Here is a 20,547-nt window from a genome sequence, read left to right as displayed (position 1 = left end):
CGTAAGATCTTTTGCTACGGGTGTGGAACAAAAGATACTTACAAACCGGTATGTCCCAAATGTAACCCTCCGGGAAACCGGCAGAAGGATGTGTTAAACAACAACAAGCAGACACATCCTTAGAAAAAAGTTTGCAAGAATCACCTACTAGTTTAACGAACGACCAAAGTTTAAGGGAGCCTAAGATCAGCTCACAAACAGTAGAGGAAACCCTGCCTACGGCATATCATTTTTCATTTACTCCTTTACCTGAAAGGGAAGCAAATTATATTACAACGCGTAAGAAAATTTTTGATAAGATAGATAGTTTTAAATTTGTAAGAAAGCCCAAACGTTCAACTAAACGTTTGAGACAATTTTGGAAGATGGTTCGCAAGAATAAGAACAAGTTTGTTTCAGCTATATTTCTTAGTTCGGATAGCAGGCTGTACACCAGTGTCACCATTGAAGGCAGTGATTACATAGCTTTGTTGGATTCGGGGGCCACAATCAGTTGTATTGGAGGTTCAGCCGCGAAAGAAATGTTGGCGCATTGCAAGGTTAAGAAGTGTTCAGGAGCAATACGAACGGCTAACGATACTGAAAGTAAGGTTATAGGCAAGCTGGTAACACAAATTAATTACCGTGGATGCACGGCAGACCTAGAAATGTTTCTTATTCCTGAACTCAAGCAAGACGTCTATTTGGGGATAGACTTCTGGCAAAAATTTGGACTTTTAGATAAAATCTCACACACTGCAGAGGTATCTGAATTAGATGTTGGAGGTACGGATGACGTCGAAGAACCACCGAACCTACATAAATTGACAGCAGACGAGAGAATTCGCTTAGATAAAGTGATAGGTTGTTTTCCATCTTTCGCTACTGAAGGATTAGGCCGTACCAGTTTAGTCACACACTCTATAGATGTTGGAGCAGCTATTCCCGTTAAGCAACGACATTGGCCGGTATCGCCAGCCATAGAGAAATTGATGTTTGCCGAGGTGGACAATATGCTTGCGCTCGATGTTATAGAGGAGTCGACTAGTCCCTGGAGCAGTAATTGCGTTTTGGTAAAGAAAGGCGAAAAATATAGACTGTGTCTCGATTCAAGAGAAGTGAACAAGGTTACAAGACGGGATGCATATCCGTTACCACATATTGATGGTATTCTAAGTCGATTACCACCCGCTCGTTACATCACTGGATTAGACATGAAACACGCATTTTGGCAAATCCCGTTGGATGAACAATCGCGACAGTATACTGCATTTACAGTGCCTAACCGACCATTATATCAATATAAAATGATGCCATTTGGTCTTTGCAATGCCGCTCAAACTCTCTGTAGACTAATGGATCGAGTTATTCCAGCTCATCTTCGGACACGTGTATTCGTATATTTAGATGATCTACTTGTTTTATCAGAGGATTTCGAGTCGCATTTACTGTTGTTACAGGAGATAGCGTTGTGTCTACGCAAAGCAAATCTAACCATTAACATAGGGAAATCAAACTTTTGCATAAAAGAAAGCACGTATTTGGGTTTTATTATTGGTAATGGTCGGATAAAGACAAATCCAGACAAAATCAAGGCCATCTCGAAGTTCCCTGTGCCAGTTACCGTTAAGCAACTGCGTCGATTTTTGGGGTTATCCGGTTGGTACCGACGTTTCGTTGAAAATTATGCTACCGTTAGTTTTCCCTTAACCGAGTTGCTTAAGAAGAAAAAAGATTTACAGTGGAATGATGATGCTCAACAGTCGTTTGAGACCTTAAAGTCCTGTTTAACCGCATCACCCATTTTGATAACTCCTGACTTCTCAAAACCTTTTATTTTGCTCTGTGATGCTAGCACTTACGGAATCGGTTGTGTTTTAGCTCAAGAACGCGACGGCGTTGAATTGCCAATTGCTTACATGTCAGAAAAATTATCCAAGGCACAACGTAATTATTCGGTTACCGAACTAGAGTGCTTAGCAGTCATAAAGGGAATAAAAAAATTCCGCTCTTATATTGAGGGACAGGACTTCGTAGTCATAACCGATCACGCAGCACTTAAATGGTTAATGCAACAAAAGGATTTATCGGGTAGATTAGCCAGATGGTCTATGAAATTGCGTAGTTTCACATTTAATATCCTACATAGAAAGGGGACACTGAATGTTGTCGCTGACACTCTAACGCGTCAGGATGAACCGGCTATAGAGGAGCTCACGCAAATAAACCCCATGGTTGATCTTGTAGTGTCCAACTATTTGAAAATCAAAAGGAAAAAAAAAAAAAAGAAAGGAAAAGGTCGAACAAGGTACACTTTAGGTACACTTTCTAGAAAGATACTTTTCATACCGCCCTCGCTAGCATAGCTCGAAGAAATTGGTGGAATGCAGGAGATCCAGAAGATCATCCGATTGCACAGTTATGTTAAAGCTTAAAGCTCAGCTTAGGCATGCAATAGGTACAGGCGAATAGACTTTATTCATGTGAAATCATTCCCCTGCATAGTTTCACTTACGGCACACGTATATATAGATTTTCGTGATTTTCGCAATCGCAGAGTGAATGGTGAAGACACGTGGAGTTACATAACTTCCAATTTTTCACTATTATCTAATCATCCGCTGTTTATATGGATTAATAAATCCGAAGAGTGGCGTTAGCTGAACTACCCGAGGGAAAAGTGAAAATAAAGTGAAATTCTTGAAAGAAGCAAAGGTACGTTAGTCCACCGTGGAAAGATAAGGTTCTGACACAGTTTTATTTAGGGATAGGAGTACTGGAAAATCTTAATACAGCCAAGCCGGCCAACCAATCTACGGTATCAACTACTAAAACAACCAAGCTGACCGTTTGGGAGTTAGCGCAGTGCACATCCACGGCGGCAAAGTGAAGGCTGAACCGTTGACGTTGGGCTAGCTCAATATCGGAAATCATTTACGGCTCGTGAAAGACCAACCACCATACACCACTGCTGGACGTCCGAATATCAGTTTGAACCTGCCGATCTCGTAAAAAAAAAGCCGGAGGACATAATCGTCACCAACCTACGAAAACTTACAAAGGATTGAGTAATTAGGCTAGCCTAAACCACATTGCCTCAGAACCACTCTTGCTGTCAGCAGATTTGTGTTTATTTTTGATTCCCGTGTTTCTCAAATTAAATTTCAAGTGCAAGTTCCCGTTTGCCTTTATCACTATCACATAAAAATCTATACGCTGCTGCTCTAAGAACCAGCTGATTAGATCCACATATTCATATCTCGTTTATCATTGTGTTGATTAATGTAGTAACTAAATAGCTTCCTCCAATGAGTAAATTTGTAACGTAACTGACGATTTTGAAAACTGAGCAATATGAGTTCGGGATAATGTGTTTCTCTTTATATATATACATACATTTATACTGACCAACCTCTAAATTACACAGTGCATACAAATGAATCCGTCAAAGTCATCTTGGGCCCAACGATACACCGATGAGTTTAACCAATTACTGTGAGTACCACTAGTGGCTGAAACCACAATGTCTATACACCAATGCAGGCGTAAGTTTGTTGAAGTAGATATATATATACTGATTTGAAAGAATATGTCTGCCTAAACTAAATATTATCTCCGTCCGTCAAGTACTTATGCTTATCTCCCTCAAAATGCACTAGAAGATGTTGGATCTTTGAATTGGGACAACGCCCGAATGTAAACGCGTTTGTCATGGTTGGGTGGGTAAAGACTAGGGACATATATCACCGCTGTTCCCTCCATCAGACAGAAGACGAACTACACTTTTTCTAAGCGTTTTCTAAATGCGTATCGGCGCAGAGTGGAAATAAGTTTTTGTTATTGGTTATTGATATTAACGTCGAGATCCTGCTTATTTTTTTTTTGAAGCGCATTATATTGATTTGTGTCAGGAAAACTGTGTAGCTAGGGGAGAAAGAACCCCGACCAATCCGACGAGCTGGACCCGAGCACAGCAAGAATGCGCGCATTCGAACCTAGCTTCCTATTAACATGAGGTCAGAAAAAAACCATCTATTGGCCACGGTCGGAGTTAGAGCCTAAATAGGCTCTGGCCTTAACTCACTGGCAAAGACAGAACACTACACAAACATGGCGCCCAACGTGGGGCCCGAAAAGTTTTCTTTAAGTCCCATTTAAGCTCTACAAATCCATCCATTTATTTCACATTTGCTGCACAACAAGTTGTTTTGTATTCGGCTGGAATCGATCGGTGGACTTAGCGATTGCAATTCGGATACCGGATTGATCGACCCTGATAGATCTATGCTGAGCAAAATAAACAATCTTGACAGGAAACAATCTCAAAGTGTTTTGGATTTACGATGCTCTGGAGAATTTCGGACATCGTCCAGCAATTTGAGATGGTTGTAGATGAATAACAACAATAGTTACTTAGTTAAAATAGAGGAATGCGCTGGAGGAGAGTTTTCGTTTTGTTGTCTGTTTTCTTGTATTTTGAGATATTGATGAGCTAAGGAAAGACGGACATTAGGGGATAAGCAATTTGTTTCGAGAAAGTTTTTTGTGTTAGTGAATTAACAATAAATGGCTAAAATGCCTGTTACTCATAGTAATGAAAATCTCGATGGCATTCGCGAACAAAGCGATCCGTTTTGCTTTATTTGTAATGAAGTAATCTTGGTCTCTGAGTTAGTTGCAAGTACTCCGTGTAATCATAGATTTCATAAATGTTGTATAATAGAAGCAATCACGACCACACCGGCTTGTCCGATATGTGCGGCATGCTGCCTTATTTCGCAACTACGTTATGGTAACAATACCCTAGCAGCGGAACTTGGTGACGCAGCCGAAGAGGCAGAGACAGGAATCAAAGATATTTCAGCTACAGACTCAGGAGCCCATACTCTGAGAAGAATGGGAGGCCTTTATAAGAACCGAGGCAGAGGTAGGCCCATCAGTTCGAAAGGAGGCGTGACCACTAGATCAAAATCGCGACTTACAGATCCTAGTCGGTCAGAGCAGGAAGAAAATTTATTGGGAAAATCGCCAGACGACATAGTAAGGTACATACAGAATGCCTTAAGTGTTCAACAAGAAAATATGATAGATGACATGGTGGATATTTTGAATAAAAACATCGAAGAGACAATTCAGAGACAACTGGCTACACTCAATCTAAACATCGCCACACAAGCAGTGGAAAATGTGGAGACTGGGAATAGGCAGTCCGGCGTACGTGCTTCGTTAGCAGGAAACATCTCAAGTCACAGTAGTAGTAGAAGTAGGTCAAATGCACAGTTAGCACCTGCAAAGGCAGCTAACATAATTCAAAATTGGCGGCTAAAGTTTGACGGATCGAAGAATGGTATGAGGATGGAAGATTTTATATATCGAATACGCTCTTTAACTGAACAGAACTTAAATAATGATTATCAAGTACTTTGTGATCACCTGTATCTCTTGTTCGCTAATAAGGCCAGTGATTGGTTTTGGAAATTCCACCGTAACCATACCAATTTTTCTTGGGAAACCTTTTGTTTTGAATTTCGCAAACGATTTGAGGACGCTGAAACCGACCTTGACATATGGGAAAAGATAAGGAAACGCAGACAAGGCGAAAATGAAGTTTTTGATGATTATCAGTGCGCAATAGAGGATTTAGCAGATAGACTTCAACAAGGCATGTCCGAAAGTCAATTAGTCGAGTTGCTGATTAGGAATGGTAAACCAAGTTTGCACCATGAGCTACTTCATTTAAGAATATCAAATAGGTCACAATTACGTGTCGAAGTGCGAAAACATGAACAATTCTACAATGACATAAAAGCTTGTAAGCCACGAACTTTGCGTTCCTATATTAACGAGCTAACTGACGCGTACGAGAAACAAACTCAGGTAGAATCGAATGCGCCAGATCCAGAAGTCCTCGCGATTCAACGGAAGCCATCAAACCTAACCTGTTGGAACTGTGAAAAACCTGGTCATCGATTTGATGATTGTCTAGAGCAGCGCTCTATATTTTGTTATGGTTGTGGCGCTAAGGAAACTTTCAAGCCGAAATGTCCCAGATGTAATCCAGCGGGAAACCGGCCGGCGGGTGTGTCGATCGACAAAACCTGGACGCACCCGAAACTGTGAAGACTCCTAGTATACCCGTAAAATTGTCAAATGAAACAAATGCAAAAACTAGTTTAGAAAATAAGTTAGAAGAAGCCAAACCCCATTTCTCTACTATTCCATTACATGTAAGGATAGCTAATTACAATAAGCTTCGCGATAAATTGTTTGGCGAGACTATAAATTCCAAAATCCAGCTGACCCAAAGAAGGTCGACGAAGCGATTAAGACAGTATTGGAAATCGATTCGCTCTGACAGAAAAAAACTGGTAGCCGCGATTTTTAGTAAAACTGATAACAGACTGTACACAGAAGTATGCATTGAAGGGAATAACTACACTGCGCTCCTAGACTCTGGAGCAACCCTGAGTTGTGTCGGAGGCAAGGCAGCACTGGAGTTCCTAGCGTTAGGAAAAACCAAAAAGTGCTCCGGCAACATACGAACTGCTAATGGAACGCCAAGTAAGGTTGTGGGCAAATTACAAACTCAAATTACTTATCGAAAGAAAACAGCATGGTTAGATCTTTTTATTATCCCAGGTCTCAAACAAGATATTTATCTCGGGATAGACTTTTGGCATCAGTTTGGATTAACAGATAGCATCAGCAACGCGCAGGTTTCCGAGCTAGATGTGGGTGGAGAGACTCATGACCAAGAACTCCCCAAGTGGCATCTTTTGTCAAATGAACAACAAAGTCGCCTAAAGGCCGTTGTAGAAGTTTTTCCATCATTTGCCAAGCAAGGTTTAGGCAGAACAAATTTGATAACGCATAAAATAGAAGTCGGATCCGCAACACCCATCAAGCAAAGACATTGGCCAGTGTCACCAGCAATAGAGAAACTAATGTTTGCCGAAGTCGATCATATGTTAGCCCTAGACGTAATTGAAGAGTCTTCAAGTCCATGGAGCAGTAATTGCGTGTTGGTGCGGAAAGGGGAAAAGAACAGGCTTTGCTTAGATTCGCGTGAGGTAAATAAGGTCACTATAAAGGATGCTTATCCGTTACCTCATATAGACGGTATTTTGAGTCGATTGCCGCCAGCTAGGTTCATAACAGGCCTAGATATGAAGCACGCCTTTTGGCAGATACCACTCGACGAAAAGTCACGGCAATGTACGGCCTTCACAGTGCCAAACAGGCCACTATATCAATATAAAACAATGCCGTTCGGGCTCTGCAATGCTGCGCAAACCCTCTGTCGACTAATGGACCAGGTTATACCGGCCCATCTAAGAAAATGCGTCTTTGTATATTTAGATGACTTACTTGTGCTGTCAGAGGATTTCGAGTCACATTTGGTCACGCTTCAGGAAATTTCGGTTTGCCTAAAAAAGGCTAATCTGACTATTAATATTGAGAAGTCCAAGTTTTGTATGCGCGAAATAAAGTATTTGGGATTCATCATTCGAGAAGGACAAATTCTGACTGATCCAGGGAAAATAAAGGCCGTCAATGAGTTTCCTGTTCCTACATCTATAAAACAGTTGCGTCGGTTCTTAGGATTGTCTGGTTGGTATCGGCGATTTGTCGAAAATTATGCCACCATAAGCTTTCCACTGACGGAATTGTTAAAGAACAAAAAGTCTATAATTTGGAATGATGATGCCGAAAAAGCTTTCAATCTTCTAAAATCGCGTTTAACATCAGCTCCGATTTTGATTACCCCAGACTTCACAAGCCAATTTATCTTACTGTGTGATGCAAGTACCTACGGGATAGGTTGTGTCCTGGCGCAAGAGCGTGAGGGAGTGGAACTCCCAATCGCGTATATGTCGGAAAAATTATCGAAAGCCCAAAGGAACTACACCGTTAGCGAACTGGAATGCTTAGCCGTTATCAAGGGTATAAAAAAATTTCGTGCCTATATAGAAGGTCAAGATTTTGTGGTAGTAACGGATCATGCGTCTTTAAAATGGTTGATGAAGCAGAAAGATCTTTCTGGAAGACTAGCGAGGTGGTCGATGAAATTACAATCATTCAATTTTTCTATTACACATAGGCGAGGGTCAGAAAACGTTGTTGCTGACGCCCTGTCTCGACGTAACCAACCTGCTATAGAAGAATTCGTTGCCAGTGGTCCCATGATTGATTTACAGTCAAGTCATTTTAAGTCGCCGGAATATCTTAGCGTGATTCAACGAGTACAAGAGAATCAGTCAAAACTGCTTGATTTAAAAGTTATTGATGGGTATGTCTATAAAAGAACCGAGTTCAATAGAGACAATGACGGACACGAGGAATCCTGGAAACTTTGGGTACCCTCCGCGATGATCCCCGAAGTATTGCAACAAGCACATGATGCGCCAAGCTCTGCACATTGTGGTATGGCTAAGACGGTAGAAAAACTCAAAAGGTATTTCTTCTGGCCCCGAATGGTAAGCCAAATTCGAGAGTACATCTCAGAATGCCATATTTGTCGATCTACTAAGAGTCCGAACAAAATGTTAAAACCTCCGATGGGCCGACCATTAACATCAGACCGCCCCTTTCAGTGCTTGTATATGGATCTACTAGGTCCGTACCCCCGTACTAAAAATGGAAACATTGGGTTGTTTATAGTGGTAGACCATAACACGAAATTCCATTTTCTTAGCCCTCTAAAGAAATTCACGGCGCCAAAAATGTGTGAATACCTGGAAAGCTCCATATTCTACACCTTTGGAGTGCCGGAAGTTGTTCTAACGGATAATGGTTCGCAGTTCAAATCAAGTTGTTTCGAAGCTTTTCTTACAAGTTTTGGCATTACACATCGGTGTACGGCTATACATTCTCCTCAGGCCAATGCTAGTGAACGATTAAACAGATCGGTTCTGGCAGCCATCCGCGCTTATATTGGAAGTGACCATTCCAATTGGGACGCTAATTTGAACGCTATCAATGGTGCACTTAGAGCAGCGGTGCATCGAAGTACTGGTTATTCACCATATTTCCTTGTTTTTGGTCAGAACATGATTCTGAACGGAGGAGATTATACCCTATTGCGAAACGTGGATCTGCTAAGCAACGACGTCCGATTAGAACACTCCGATCTGTTACAACTGGCAAGACAAGACGCTAAGAAAAACATAAAGAAATCACATGAGCTTAACGCGAAGAAATATAATCTACGGAGTAGGAACGTACAACTTAAAACGGGTGACGAGGTTTTTGCTCGTAACTTTACCCAGAGCAACGCGAGTAAGAAGTTTAGTTCGAAGTTAGCTCCGGTTTTCATTTCTGCAAAGGTTCTCAAAAAAAGAAGCCCATATTATTATGAGTTGGTGAACCCAGCAGGGAAAAAGATTGGAGTTTTCCATCTCAAAGATATTCAGGTGAAGAATAAATAACAGCATTTTTTTCAGATAATGTACCTTCGAGCAGGTCTTGTTTCATTATCTGTGGTTGTAGTGTCCAACTATTTGAAAATCAAAAGGAAAAAAAAAAAAAGAAAGGAAAAGGTCGAACAAGGTACACTTTAGGTACACTTTCTAGAAAGATACTTTTCATACCGCCCTCGCTAGCATAGCTCGAAGAAATTGGTGGAATGCAGGAGATCCAGAAGATCATCCGATTGCACAGTTATGTTAAAGCTTAAAGCTCAGCTTAGGCATGCAATAGGTACAGGCGAATAGACTTTATTCATGTGAAATCATTCCCCTGCATAGTTTCACTTACGGCACACGTATATATAGATTTTCGTGATTTTCGCAATCGCAGAGTGAATGGTGAAGACACGTGGAGTTACATAACTTCCAATTTTTCACTATTATCTAATCATCCGCTGTTTATATGGATTAATAAATCCGAAGAGTGGCGTTAGCTGAACTACCCGAGGGAAAAGTGAAAATAAAGTGAAATTCTTGAAAGAAGCAAAGGTACGTTAGTCCACCGTGGAAAGATAAGGTTCTGACACAGTTTTATTTAGGGATAGGAGTACTGGAAAATCTTAATACAGCCAAGCCGGCCAACCAATCTACGGTATCAACTACTAAAACAACCAAGCTGACCGTTTGGGAGTTAGCGCAGTGCACATCCACGGCGGCAAAGTGAAGGCTGAACCGTTGACGTTGGGCTAGCTCAATATCGGAAATCATTTACGGCTCGTGAAAGACCAACCACCATACACCACTGCTGGACGTCCGAATATCAGTTTGAACCTACCGATCTCGTAAAAAAAAAGCCGGAGGACATAATCGTCACCAACCTACGAAAACTTACAAAGGATTGAGTAATTAGGCTAGCCTAAACCACATTGCCTCAGAACCACTCTTGCTGTCAGCAGATTTGTGTTTATTTTTGATTCCCGTGTTTCTCAAATTAAATTTCAAGTGCAAGTTCCCGTTTGCCTTTATCACTATCACATAAAAATCTATACGCTGCTGCTCTAAGAACCAGCTGATTAGATCCACATATTCATATCTCGTTTATCATTGTGTTGATTAATGTAGTAACTAAATAGCTTCCTCCAATGAGTAAATTTGTAACGTAACTGACGATTTTGAAAACTGAGCAATATGAGTTCGGGATAATGTGTTTCTCTTTATATATATACATACATTTATACTGACCAACCTCTAAATTACACAGTGCATACAAATGAATCCGTCAAAGTCATCTTGGGCCCAACGATACACCGATGAGTTTAACCAATTACTGTGAGTACCACTAGTGGCTGAAACCACAATGTCTATACACCAATGCAGGCGTAAGTTTGTTGAAGTAGATATATATATACTGATTTGAAAGAATATGTCTGCCTAAACTAAATATTATCTCCGTCCGTCAAGTACTTATGCTTATCTCCCTCAAAATGCACTAGAAGATGTTGGATCTTTGAATTGGGACAACGCCCGAATGTAAACGCGTTTGTCATGGTTGGGTGGGTAAAGACTAGGGACATATATCACCGCTGTTCCCTCCATCAGACAGAAGACGAACTACACTTTTTCTAAGCGTTTTCTAAATGCGTATCGGCGCAGAGTGGAAATAAGTTTTTGTTATTGGTTATTGATATTAACGTCGAGATCCTGCTTATTTTTTTTTTGAAGCGCATTATATTGATTTGTGTCAGGAAAACTGTGTAGCTAGGGGAGAAAGAACCCCGACCAATCCGACGAGCTGGACCCGAGCACAGCAAGAATGCGCGCATTCGAACCTAGCTTCCTATTAACATGAGGTCAGAAAAAAACCATCTATTGGCCACGGTCGGAGTTAGAGCCTAAATAGGCTCTGGCCTTAACTCACTGGCAAAGACTGAACACTACAATCTAGACTCAGATCAATTCAAATCAGCTGAGTATCTGAGTTTAATAGAAAGTATTCAACAGAATCAGAGTAAGTTCCCAGACTTGAAAGTGATAGACGGTCAAGTTTTCAAAAGGACAGTATTCGCTTCGGGAGATGAGTCTCAAGAGAACGCATCATGGAAACTTTGGGTTCCGTCAGGGTTAATTACGAACGTATTATATTAAGCTCATGACGCCCCTAGCTCCGCACATTGTGGGATGAGTAAAACCATAGAGAAGCTTAAAAGATATTTATTCTGGCCTCGCATGGTTAGCCAGACGCGCAAGTACATATCTGAATGCACCGTTTGTCGCACGACCAAGAGTCCGAATATGATTCTTAGACCTCCTATGGGTAAACCATTCACTTCGGATAGGCCGTTTCAGAAATTATACATAGATCTCTTAGGACCATACCCCCGCACAAAAAAGGGAAACATAGGATTGCTCATAGTTGTTGATCACAATACTAAGTTCCATTTTCTGTGTCCCTTGAAGAAATTTACAGCCCCTAAGATCTGTGAATATCTGGAAGGGTCTCTCTTTTATACATTTGGGGTGCCAGAAGTCATCTTGTCAGACAATGGATCCCAATTTAAATCTAGCTACTTTCAGGCATTTTTAAATAGCTTCGGTATAACACAAAAATGCACAGCTATTTATTCACCGCAAGCGAATGCCAGCGAGCGACTGAACAGATCCGTGATAGCTGCGATACGAGCTTATATCGGTAACGAACATTCCAATTGGGACTGTAACCTAAATGCCATTAGTGGTTCATTGAGATCTACCTTACATAGGAGTACAGGGTATTCTCCATATTTTCTAGCATTTGGTCAAAACATGATGTTGAATGGGAAGGATTACGCACTCTTGCGTAAACTAGACCTTTTGAACGACGATACTAGAATGGAGAACCCCGATTCCTTGCAGCTAATCCGGCAACAGGCTAAAGCGAATGTCAATAAGGCACACGAAGAAAATTCGCATAGATACAATTTGCGCTGCCGTGATACACAATTAAAGATTGGAGATTTGGTATATGCTAGAAATTTCACACAAAGTAGTGCTATAAAAAAGTTTAGTTCTAAACTAGCCCCTGTGTTCATTCCCGCTCAGGTAATTAAAAAGCGAAGTCCGTACTATTACGAATTGGTCGATGGGAACAAGAAATATCTCGGCGTGTATCATCTGAAAGACATTCAAATCAGGAAATAATCTCTCCTAATCAAGTTCTTCAGATAATTATTCGTCGAGCAGGTCTTGTATAATTATCTGTGGTGTAGTAGCCAGCACAAAATATAGGGAATTGGTTATCTTCTTTCGTCTCGTGAGACCCCCTAGTGATATTTCGAACGATCAAGCTTTAGCCGCTCTTAAGGTTGGATCAAAGCCTTAGCCGCTCTTAAGTCCGAACGCCCACGAACACATACAAGCGACGGACAGTGGGAAGCATAGACGGCAATCGTACGATTGCACAGTTAAGCTATGCTGTGCATTAGACGATCGTTTTATGCTGCTGCGAATGTTCTGGATCATACGATTGCACAGTTAGTAAAAAGCTCAAAAGCTCTGCTGCACTGGCTACTCAGTCCATCGTCTATTACTGCTTTGAACAATATAAGAAAGTTGATCGATCTGTAAAGACGTGATAATTTCCGAGTGCGAGCAACATACATATTGCACACACATATATATAGTGCTATCCGGAAAATATATATATTTCCACAAATATATGCTGGAAGCATATAGTTACAAGTGCCGTACAGTTCAGTGGTCAGTGAATGACAAGAATTTAGTGCAGATATATTTGGGAAAAGAGGTATGTTTTCATATTAGTGCCGTGCACGTGCTGACATAACCTATGTTGCAGGGAGGTGTACCTAAGCTGCCCCATCGCGGTATAGTCTCGAGAAGACTACCCTGGGAGCTGGCTTAGGCGAACAGTTGTCGAGGTTTCTCCAACTCCATCCATAACTCATCTTTTCTGGACCTTATATTGCCACCAAGTCGGAATCTCCAAAGATCCAAGTGGAACAGATCAGCCTTAATCGCCAAGAATATTTAGTGCTGCTCAGACATAAATAACTAAATACAAGCTTGGCGGAAGATTCGTCAGTACGGCCCGGAACCATATACATCGCACCTGTTGACCTCTAACCAACTTCAGGCGGTCAACAGTCTACAAAGCAGCAGCACATGATCGAGTTTTGTCCAATTTACATTTAATTCATTATCAAGTTCCAACGCATAAACATCAGCAGTTTAACGTAATGTAACTGAAACTTTATTAACACCCCTCTTTGATGTTACGCGCGTACATACCTACATACATATGTGCATATGCACACTAAATTGTCTTCGTTTGCTACCTTTTGGTTCAATTTTCGCGATAGAGCATAACAATTAAATTTCTGTCTGTATTATGAAAACCAAAACAACTGACTGATGACTATGCGACGGTGTTTGTAGCGTAATTGTATTGTATGCATTATATATTTATGATTTCCATATTTTAAACAGCTGCGGTCAACATCTACGACATCATTGGGCCCAACGATCAGCGTAAGACAATAACGCCGGAGTGAGTAATTATGTACAGCAAAAAGTAGTTTGGTCAAAAGAGCCTATTAACTTGAAAGTGTAGATATGCATACAGTGTATAATGATTCAAACCCGTCTGCTCAGTGGGTATAATGCACCCCAGTCTGATCTAGCTTTTGTTTACGATTTCGATTCTTATTCTCTCGTTTATATATATATATATATCTATACCCTAATGTTTTCATGCTTTAAAATAATGAATTTATAACTAAACTTATATGATAATTAGGATTAAGGAAATATTACCCACAAATTAGAAGCTAAGTCAATTGTTGTGTTTCTACAACTGCAACGTAATGAATATTGAAATTGAAGTCTCACATTATATTAAAATATGAATCTTTTTGGATTGAAATGAATCTTTAAAATCATAAAAATGGCCTGTCGAGTATCCGTGCCAGGATCTTATAAAATGTGGTAAACCTTAGTAAAGGATTGATCAAGGGACAATGCAAGAACTCGAACGCAATGTCATGGTAGGGAGGGTACAGAAGAGAGGGACAATCAACACCTAGGTTCTCTCTAAATAGAAATGGTTCAGTAGGGCTTTTTTTTTGGCGTGTCGGCGCTATCAGTATTTCAGTTTCCTTTGTTTTATATAATCACTTATAGTTCCCGTAAAGTGCACTAATTAAATGTAGTGGAGTACGATAGTACAATTAGGCGAGGAAGAACCCCGACCATCCGGCGAGCTAGACCCGAGCCTAGCAAGAGTGCACACGACCAACCCTATTTGTACGCCGTCCTTAAGTCAGTCATGGTCATCTGCTGATACCGAGGGCCTATATATCTGTTAACATATATATATATTTAAACTCTGGTACACTACAATATATCAAGCTATAGTTAGACCAATACTACTCTACGGAGTTACGGTGTGGTCCCTATCAAAAAGGGCGATCACCAAGCAACTAGGCAAAGTCCAGCGGACTGCCGCCCTATGCATCAGCGAAGCTCTTCGCACCACCCCAAATGATGCGCTAAATGCCATCCTATGCCTACAGAGCCTTGACCTCGCAGGAAAGGAATGGGCAGAAGCAGCAGCAATACGTCTAAGAGACTCAGATCAATGGGTGACACAGTGCATAGGTCACTCAGCCATATTAAATAATAGCAGTACCGTCCCCTCAAAAACAGACTACCAAGTTCCAAGAGAGTACACAGACACTCCCTTCGACACAATCATCCCTCACAGAGACGAATGGCTCGAGGGACTCCCAGGCCCAGATGGGGCCATAAACATCTTCACAGATGGATCAAAGCTGGACGACAGAGTCGGAGGGGGAATCTACTCTGAACAGCTAAACATAAGGCATTCCTTCAGACTCCCAGATCATTGCAGTGTCTTTCAAGCGGAAGTCAAGCGGCAACCAAGCTAAACATTTATAGCGACAGCCAGGCTGCGATCAAATCGCTAAGCGCGATTTCCTCGAACTCGGCCACCGTGGCAGACTGCCGCAAATCTCTGCACGAGATGGCTCAGCAATTTGCTATTAGCCTGATTTGGGTCCCGGGCCACCGGGACATCGAGGGCAACTGTATAGCGGACGAGCTGGCCAGATCTGGCACTACAATCCCCCTTCTCCAAGACAAGGAGGATATCTGTATGCCAATGGCCACCTGTAAGCGACTAAAAAACGATAGGTGGCAAACAGTGCCACGATGTCGCACAACTCGGCAAACATGGCCCACCATGGACATGAAGCGCACCTCCGAGCTCCTCAAGTTAAGCAGGAAAAGGTGCAGCGTAGTCACACGTTCCCTCACGGGACACTGGCTAAGAGGCACCCACGCTAACAGGCTGGGGGCCCCACATAACGATTTTTGTCGCAGCTGTAGAGACGAGGATGAGGAGGAGACAGTGGAACATCTTTTCTGCTCCTGCCCAGCTCTCAGCAGAAGAAGGCTACATCACCTGGGCTCAGCCTTTCTACACGACATCTCAGAGATGTCCAAACTATGTCCCAGGATGATAGCGAACTTTGTGAGAGCATCTGGATGGGATAATTGCTGACAGGAAGTCTCACAACGCAGGAAGGAAATGATCCTATGCGGTATCACAACGGGCCGAAACCGGCCTAAGTGTGACGGGTTCCGAGCGAGCAAATAGAAATAAACCCCCTTACTCCCCATTAGTGGAGTGACACCGAAATGGGACGAGCATCACATAATTTGAAAGCATTTTCTCCTGTTCTGAAAATGAAACAAAACGTGTTCCTGGTGACAAATCTTTTGTGACGAAACACGTGAAACACGCTCAGGTGTGCCAAAGACATTAGAGCGACACAATTAACCTTTTTAAAGGAAGACGTCGACAGATGGTGGTCCGTGATGGAGCAGAGCAAAAAAAACCGATGGATATCAAATCCCATTTGGTCCCTTTTCATTTTTTTTTCCCACGACGAAAGCAATTGTAAATTTTTTCAATTTTCCGCATTGACCTGCCATATACAAATTTTGACAATTTTTTCGACACTTTACATGTGTTCTACCCTAAAAAATATCCAATTGCGATGAAAGCAATGCGGAAAGCTGTCAATCATAAGCACGGATTTTTATTGACGTGCGACACAAAGCGAATGGATGATTGCACAACAGGTACACTATGTAGTACTAGTATGTGCTATCTATGTAAGTGCAATGGGTATGATTATGAGTATTATGTTTCCAGAGCACTCTAGGGTTCGAAATAATAAATAGTGAAAATATAGTCTACACTGGCGAATCCCTCTGTCGTTAATCAATTTTATGTGGATAAAGCTATGTGGAAAGCTACAAAATTTTCTTGGTTCAAGCGAAAACGTGTGAAAAAAATATAACCCAAAATTCAGGCATACACAAAAGTCAAGCGAAATAATTCATTTTTGTGAGTTGTTTACGATGATATTTTTTTTCAGAAGAATGTATGTGGACAATGGTCAAATATTTATACAAAAATCCCAAAACGTTTTTATTTTGTGGTATATATAGGTTTTCTTTTGTAACTTTGTGACCCCATGGGGATATGATAGCAAAGCCATCCAATTCGGTGATGGACATTTGATGGAAGGGTCGCATCACGTGTACAGTGGATCGGCCAAAATTTGAATATTTTGCAGGCTTGTGACACTCTAGAAGATTTATTTTGTAAATTTCGAAATCGGTCGATGATCGCACATGTAAAAGAGCGTAAGAAATATCTAGGAAACTGGTTTCTAAACTTCATCTGAACATCTTAACAGATTCAATAGAGTGGATCAGTTTCATTCGACCTGGCAATATATAATTAAATAAGGGGCCGTTACCAGAAGCAAACCATTTGTCTAAAAATCGAAGCTTAAATTACTTATTCTATAAATATCACATTTGGCGTCTCTGCAGGTGATTAACTTTATTGTTTGCCTAAAAGACTGACAAATCTTGAGAGACTCCGCCTAGTACAGCCTTTGTGGCAGCCAAAGAGGTGTGCTATCTTTTCTGTGTACTTTCCAGACGTGTCATCAGCAGCAAATCCAACGCATGTCCAACATTTACATATGGCATTTACACGTATCACCATTTTATTGGTCGGTGCCTATTTTGTGTGCCACACATTCGGGCTAACATTGCGTATGAATAATTTAATATTTCTTATTTTTTGTCCTCTCATTTTTGGGTGCTGTTTGAATAATTCTGTACCATGTGTAAGGCAATGGGCAAAAGATGATTTCAATTACATTTCAACCGGAGCAGGACAGGCAATCGACCAAGAAGGACATGAATTCAATGGATATCGAATATAAGGACTTGGAAATATACAATCGGAAGTATTGCACATGCGGTGGCTCATGCAGGAACTTCAAGGCAATTCAAGTGCTGCCAGAGTTGGTCTCGAATCAAATGAATTGCCTATCTATGTATATCTAAGGAAAATTCATCTGCCACAACTTCGACTTGCTTTGGGAGAGAAAAACTTTTGCGTAAAGGTAAATTGGCTAGGTTCAATGTTCTGCTTTCGAATGGAAAATGCAATCGACAAGAATTTTGAGGGCAGGGAACGGGTACGGGAAGTGCCTTTGTGAGCAGTGAAAAGGCAGCAATAAAATTACTTACGTCGCAAAGGGACCATGGAAATCGAATCGAATTACAGGAAAAGATAAAAATGGAATATGCACATACGATATATATATAAGTATGCATGTGAATGCGGAATACAGTCCTGATTTAAAATGTAAGAAAATCTGTTGGCTTCTGGCTGTGTCCCTATTGTCTGCCCCAGAAAGGCGAACCCTGGCCACACTGGTACAATGATGAGCCGAGATTCTCGTTTTACCCGTGGTGACAGCTAATGTCTGGGATTTGCGTGCTGGAAAGTGTCATTCTTCGCTTGCCCCACTTAATGGGCCACACAACGCACACCATTGGTAATTTCATATCGCTTACTTGCTTATAAAAAGGACTTCTTCTGGCAAATTTCGGGGATAAATTGGAGTTCCATTGATTTCTGAAAGAAGAGAAATAAGCAAATTTAAATGTTTACCATTTGGTGCTATAGAATATTTCTATTCGTATAAGGTTTTCAACTATGACAAGGGAACTGTCTCTCCTCTGGAGACGTACCTATCTGTCGCCATTGCAAGGCAGCGGTAATTTCATTCTACTCACACACACACACACTGAAGTATTAAATTTCAATGCCTGCCACATAAGAGGGCCTTCTGCTTCTATCCAGTTAGTTGCACTCTGAGGGCAATGAAAAATGTCGCTTAGAAAATGTGCCCGGGCTGGAATGCTGCTGTGTGTCTGTCAGAGTGTCTGCACTTAGTCGGGGATAGTAATTTGCTCATCATTATACCCGATACTCAAAATGAGTATTGGGGTATATTAGATTTGTGGTAAAAGTGGATGTGTGTAACGTCCAGAAGGAATCGTTTCCGACCCCATAAAGTATATATATTCTTGATCAGCATCAATAGCCGAGTCGATTGAGCCCTGTCTGTCTGTCCGTCTGTCCGTCCCCTTCAGCGCCAAGTGCTCAAAGATTATAAGAGCTAGAGCAAAAACGATGTTTTGGATCCAGACTTCTGTGATATGTCACTGCTACAAGAATATTTCAAAACTTTGCCCCGCCCTCTGTGACATAAACAATTTCGACTATACGAGAAAACTAAGAATCGTAGATGACTATATCTTCTAGAGTGCAAAATCTGAACCAGATCGTGTAATTATTATAGCCAGAATCAAGAAAACAATTTCATTCTTTCTCGCTATAAGAGCCAAAGCAACCAAATTTGGTATCCACACTCCTGTGATATCGGACCTTGACCATTTTGTGTCAAAATTTCGCCACACCCCCTTCCGCCCCCGCAAAGGACGAAAATCTGAGGCATCCACAAATCTCAGAGACTAGGCTAGAGTAACCAAATTTGGTATACACACTCCTTAAAGATGTCACTATAAAACGTATATCTCAAAATTTCGCCCCACCCTCTTCCGCCCCCACAAAGGACGAAAATCTGTTGCATCCACAATATTGCAGATTTGAGAAAACTAAAAACGCAGAATCATAGATAATGACCATATCTATCATATTGCTGAATCTGGATCAGATCAGATCATTTTTATAGCCAAAAGGAACAAATCAATTTGCAGTGGCTACGCAGCGCCCGACGTCACGCTCAGACTGATTTTCTGTCGTGTCGTTTAATATTAGCGGCGTATGCCGGAGGAGAGCCATACTGACTAAGTATCGGGTATAAATGTAGTGGTGCGGTGTCCGCACCAACTCACAACGTTCCCCCTCGTTTTTTTTATAGTTTTTTTCAGAGGTAGTGCTTTTTTCACATAACTTAGTTAACATCCAGTGACCAGTCGATCATTTTCATTCATTTTTCTCCCCGGGGAGGACGCCATAGACCCTCACTATAGCCGCTTTTATTTAGAAGTGTCAAAGTCAAACCATGAAGGGAACCATATTTAATTTCGATGAAGTCGAGTGTATTGTTTTATATATAATTATGTACCTTTTTGTTCAAAGTGACCGCCACGATAATGAGCTATCGAGCTATCACCGTGCAACCCTGCTGCTCAGAAGCGTATATCGATGTTCTTCTATCTCAGTCGCTTTGGAAAAGTCTCTCTAAAAATGCGTCTCTCTCTCGTATGTTCCTCGTGAACTGTGATTATAGTAATTATTTTTGTATTGTGCCACATAATAAAAAACATTGAACACTTCTCACCTTTAACAAAATGTTATTAAATTTCCCTGTATTCAGTAAAAAGTTCAGCAACAATGGAACATAAGGCTTTAAAGATATAAGACAAAACATGACCTGACAAGTGTTTTCGAGATTTGTTTACAAAATTTTAAAATTCTACGAATTATACAATAGCCAAGATATATTGCATTAGGAAAAAAATCGATTTTCATTTTCGTTCGACGGTTCCTGGTGCGGGCGCGCTGGGCAATTATCAATATAGCCCAACACTCTATAACCTCTGACCGCGGCCATGTTGCATACTCCGCTTTGTCTGGTAGGCATCCTACAACAAATAAACAGTGGTTGGTCTACGTATAGGAAAATCACTATTACAAAAGAGCGAAACCAATTTTCAAATTTTGTTTCATTCCCACTGATAG

General features: G+C 41.1%; 1 long non-coding RNA gene across 1 annotated transcript; it reads left to right on the top strand.

Moving 5' to 3' along the window:
* The first annotated feature begins 2,245 nt into the window (after positions 1-2,245).
* On the top strand, positions 2,246-3,319 carry LOC117189133. Its single transcript, XR_004473204.1, has 2 exons — positions 2,246-2,694; positions 2,745-3,319. It is a non-coding gene; the product is annotated as an uncharacterized LOC117189133 (long non-coding RNA).
* Positions 3,320-20,547: the final 17,228 nt, after the last annotated feature.

Source organism: Drosophila miranda, chromosome 4 (genome assembly GCF_003369915.1).
Source record: "Drosophila miranda strain MSH22 chromosome 4, D.miranda_PacBio2.1, whole genome shotgun sequence".
In the NCBI taxonomy this organism is placed as follows: domain Eukaryota; kingdom Metazoa; phylum Arthropoda; class Insecta; order Diptera; family Drosophilidae; genus Drosophila; species Drosophila miranda.
This window is presented reverse-complemented; position numbering and strand designations above follow the sequence as displayed.